The 5,244-nt window shown below is 47.2% G+C and overlaps 1 non-coding gene across 1 annotated transcript; it reads left to right on the top strand.

Moving 5' to 3' along the window:
* Positions 1 to 215: 215 nt before the first annotated feature.
* On the top strand, positions 216 to 288 carry TRNAV-AAC (transfer RNA valine (anticodon AAC)). The gene has a single exon. It is a non-coding gene; the product is annotated as a tRNA-Val (tRNA).
* Positions 289 to 5,244: the final 4,956 nt, after the last annotated feature.

Genomic DNA, 5,244 nt, shown 5'->3' on the forward strand with positions numbered 1-5,244 from the left:
ACCTGACCTTTCATTCTTCTCTTGCTCTTTGTCAGCAAGGAGAAGAAAAAGAAGCTCTCCCTCAAGCTGGAGTCACACGGGCGAGGTAAGGACGACTTCCTGAGTGCTGGCTCCAGTCCTCTGCCTTGCCAGCTGACCTATCGAGGGGCTACCACCACATTCTCTAGATTTGTCCATAAGTCTGTGCCAGAGTGAGCAACAACCCAGTAGGTGGAGTTTCTGTAGTGTAGTGGTTATCACATTTGCCTAACACGCAAAAGGTCCCTGGTTCAAAACCAGGCAGAAACACGCTGGCTTCCTTTTCCCAGATCCCCTTGTTATTCAGAAAGGGCACTCCTCCTATTGGCCTGTCCCTGGGATAACTCCAACCCCTGCATGACAGAGGATGCTGACAGCAGTGGAGAAAGCACCTTGGTGTCAGGCTGGAGAACCTAGAGTAGTTAGGCCAGTCACCATTTGGAGGCTTGTGGCTTGGCCACCTCTGCTGTTGGAGGTTGGCCTATAGAGGCTCTCACTTCCTGCTGGGCTCCTTTGCGTGACTGGCCAAAGGAGGGAGTGAGGCAGGAATGGGGCAATAGAGGAAAGTTGAGCTGAGGAAGGCAGGGAAGAAGCTGTGCGGCTAAGTGGGGTTAGTAGAGCACCACCCTTCATTCTGCAAAGCCTGGGGAGGTGTGGTTGGCTGCTGGGAGGTAGAATCCTGTGCCTGCCTCTTGGCTTCCCAGGAGTGGCTACTTGCAGCCCAGGAGAAGAAGGGAGGTTCTGGGTGAAAGGAAAACAAGCAAAGCTGAGTCCAAGTGGAGAATGGCGGCTCCTTTATGGCCAACCTGGGGGCATGACTGATGGTTTTAGAGGTGGAGGCTGGGCTGGCTGTGAGCAACTGGAATCCAGGAAACCCCCACCTGCCCTTCTGAGGGCTGAACCCATGGAGGTGCGGTTGGCTGCTGAGAGACAGACCCCTGTGGCTGCCTGTTGGCATCCCAGGGATGGCTACTTGCAGCCCAGGAGAAGCGGGGTTCTGGGGGGAAGGAAAAGCAGCAATGGTGAGGCTGAGTGGGCTCCTTTCTGGCCGAGATGGTGGACTGTGGTGAGTCTGGGAGTTGCCTGTAAGCCATAAGTGGACGTAGTGCAGTGAAAACTGCTGCTCCATTCTGGCCGACCTGGGGGCGCCATGGATGACTTGGGAAGTGGGGGCAGGGCGCTGGCTGTGAGCAAATGGGATCCAGGAAGCCCCAGCCTGCCCCTCCAGGGGCCGAGTCTTCTTCTCTCCTGCCATGGGGAGCCCGACCTTAAGCCTGCCCAGCATGTGCAGCAGCTCGAGCATTAAGCCTTCCTGTGTGCATAACTGAACTATGCCCTAGTGTAATAAGGTGTAAAGTTTAGATTGTGAGTTTATCTTTAATTTCCATGGTAATTTACTTTGATCTTTTATTCCTACCACTTATAATCCTTAAAACTCCATCTTTCTGTAGTTAATAAATCTGTTTTATGCTCTACTTAAACTGGTATATTTTGCTTGAAGTTCTTGGGAAATCTCAGCTCCATTACAAGGCTGGTTCATGTACTATTCACAGTGAGGGAGGGGTGGACCCTGTGTAATAAACTCACACTGATCAGGCTTCTGATTAAGGCAAGATGGTATGATCCAGGGGTGCAAGGCTGCAGAGCTGTAGGGGGGGCGACTTTCTATCATTAGTGTTATGAGTGGCTGCAGAAGCATTCATGTAATTCAGTTGGCTGTGTCCCTACCTACGGATGTCTGTGTAAGTGCAATATCTGCCAGAGATTCACAGCTTGTCTCAGCATCACATGTGTGAGAGGGAGCCCAGGTGGTGGGACAAAGGGCTCAGGGGTGCCACTGTTCAGTTGCATCCCATAGATCCCATCACAGACTTTCAACAACCACAGCGGGTGCTCACTGAGACAGAGAGAGAGATGCCAAAATAGTGATATCCAGTGCCAGCAGACATCAAACTATCAGAAATTCTGTGAACAGAGAAGACCCCGCTAGTGGAAAATGGCTTGTGAGGTATCATTAGAAAACGCATAACCTACTGAATATTATCCTCCTGTTAAAATGTGTAGTAACACTGTATGTAAAATTGTGAGATTTTACAGTATGATATTACTGAAAAAGTTACAGTTCTGGGGAACACCCACAGACCAGTTCCTCAGAGACAGCAAGGCAAACAGCTGGTCAAACAGCCATTCTCCTGCAGGGGGAAGGTGTGAAGACATTAAGGGCTGGTCTACACTACGGGGGGAAATCGATCTTAGATACGCAAATTCAGCTACGTGAATAACGTAACTGAAGTCGAATATCTAAGATCGGATTACTCACCCATCCTCACCGCACGGGATCGATGTCCGCGGCTCCCCCTGTCAAATCAGCAACTCCGTTGGGGTTGGTGTTGTTCCGGAATCGATATAAGCGCGCTCGGGGATCGATATATGGTGTCTAGATGAGACGCCATATATCGATCCCCGAGCAATCGATTTTAACCCGCCGATACGGTGGGTAGTCTAGATGTAGCCTTACATGCCATCACAGGGACCTATTGAGGCTGTTGTGGAAAACGACCACAGGATTAATATTTGAATCAGCTCAGCCTGAGGCTCTTTTCTTGGTTACAAGCACGCAGGGGGCGACAGCTATTGGAATACTGTTCCTGAGCTAAAAATCACACAAGCCTTTTACAGCTTAAAACCACAAACAATGACACATACGTTGCACGTTAATTTCCTTATTTGGAATATACTGCAAAATATGATGCAGGTCAAAAGCAAGCTGAACAATCAGTTTTCCGTATTTGGCCTTTCCTGTTATTTTTATTACACCTGGTGATATGGGAGCAAGACTCTCCATGTCTCAAGAAATGTCACTACCAACCTAGGCCATTTTCACATGCTGGGGTGCAATCCAGATCGGCGAGGAGTTGTGTCATCTGTAATCCTGGGTGAGATTCAGTGTTCTGCTGCTGGAGCTCTCCTGTCTGGATACTCCCAGCCAGCGTTCAAGGACGCACTGAGTGTCTGTATGATAAGTAACCCTGGACTGGCAGCTCTGACTCCAGCCGCCTGCTTGTTACACCCCAAGCACATTCTGGTTTGGGTAGAGAAGGCTCAGGGTTTGAGAGAAGGCTGGGGGTAGGAAGCTTCTGTTCATTATGCTGGACCTAACCCCAGTTTTACTTGAGTAAAGAGGAGATATTTGACATTGTGTGATGCTGCTCCTGTGCTCTGTTCCCAAAGTGTTCTGCAGCAGAGGAGGGTCTCTAGTAGTATGTATGTTACTGGCCTATTGGGGTGAAGCTGAAACAGGACAGGGTACAGATGGCATTGTGGGGGTGGCATGAACCTTCACTCTTCATTTCCCCTTCCAAGAACAGAAGGGACAGGAATCCTTACCCAGCAAGACCATCGTCTCATAGTTCCCCTGCATGACATCTCTGTAGAGGGCTCTCTGAGTGGGGTCCAGCAGAGTCCCCTCTTCCCTGGAGAAATACACAGCCACCTCCTCGAAGGTCACCGGCCCCTGAAAGAGCAGGAGTCCAATACTCAGTACCTGCTGACCCACTCACAACCCCACTATTCACGGAACAGCAGCACCAGGGAAATGGAAGCTCCGGGAGGCACATGTTAACAGAGTCCCACCCCACCTTGCTTACAGCAGCCAGGAGGCATCAGAGGGTAGAAAGAGAGAACCTTTGTGTCTCCCATCTGACAGACAGAAGCAGGGTCTTCACATTTATCACATAGCTACTAGCCAGAGCTTAATATAGGAGATGGGGCTGTCTCTGGACCCTGATAGTGGCTCCCTGGTAGGAATCCAAGCACTCTCCAAATAAAATATATGGAAGAAAGGGGAAGTCAATCATAAAGAATAGAAGTTAGAAGGTCAGAATTGTAGTGCCCATTAACAAAGGTTTAGAGAAAATAGAGTCTATCAAACTAACGGGATATCCTTATTCGATGAGATCAAAAGTTTGGTTGCAGCTAATAGTATTGATGTAATATACCTAAACTTCCGTAAGGGACATGACTTGATTAGCACAATATTTTTACTAAAAAAAACCTAGAATGATACAAAATAAACACGGCATACATTAAATAGATTAAAAACTCTGATAGTAAATGGGGAACCATGATCGAGTGGATTTCTTTCTAGCAGGTTCCTGCAGGGATTGGTTCTTGGCCCTGTGCTATTTAACATTCTTATCCATGACTTAGAAGAGAGTACAAAATCATCACTGATAAAGTTTACAGTTGCCACAAAGATTGGGGTTGGTGGTAATTAATGAAATGTCAGTAGATTCAGGCTCCATCGCTGAGAGTCTGGGAAGTTGTCCCAGCCCTGGCTGGAGAGTTATTTCCTGTTCCACAAAGAGGGGAAGTTCCATTCCCAACTCCTGTGCCTTGAAATTAGGACCTATCTGACACTACACCCCCATATTCATCATAGTGGTATGATTATAATATGATTAGGACATAATTATGATCTATTTTGTAGAAGATGCATCATGTGTGGTGTCACTGGAAAAGTTCTGATTTGCTGAATATGATTATCCTATTTGTGTGCACATATCATGTTCGTATCTGAAGTTATGGATATTGACTCTGTATCTGTATTTCAAATGTGCTTACTCTGGGTAACACCCACAATGAGCCTTTCAGGTACAACAATGAAGAAGCCAGACAGTGCTGATGGCTCAACAAAGACAATGGACTGTGGAAGAGCTTAGCCTTCCTGTGAATGTTTCAGCCAGCCTATGAGTCATGGCTACTATGACTCAGCAGGGCCTGTGACCAGACCACATGACACTAAACTCCATTTTAGTAGCTGTATTTTTCCACAAACTGGACTAGGAACTGAGTTTGGAACAAAAGGTTCCCACCATATGGAAAAGCTACATAAGGTGGGGTGTGACATCATCTCTTGGCCTCATTCTCCACACAAGAGAACTTCTGGAAACACCTGAGAAACAAAAACGGATGTGGGGGAAGTGCTGCTCCCAGGATCAAGAGATTTCTAGTTTGTGTATGGAAACTTGGGGGACTGCTTGTACCATCAGTCAGGGTGAGAAATTGCTAATTCAAATTCTATCCACCTAGTATGTTAGGCTTAGTCTGAGTTTTGGTTATTTGCTAAATAATCTGCTTTGATCTGTTTGTTATCACTTATAATCACTTAATCTATCTTTCTGCAGTTAATAAACTTGTTTGATGCTTTATCTTAACCAGCGTATT

Source organism: Gopherus flavomarginatus, unplaced genomic scaffold (assembly GCF_025201925.1).
Source record: "Gopherus flavomarginatus isolate rGopFla2 unplaced genomic scaffold, rGopFla2.mat.asm mat_scaffold_89_arrow_ctg1, whole genome shotgun sequence".
NCBI classification, from domain to species: domain Eukaryota; kingdom Metazoa; phylum Chordata; order Testudines; family Testudinidae; genus Gopherus; species Gopherus flavomarginatus.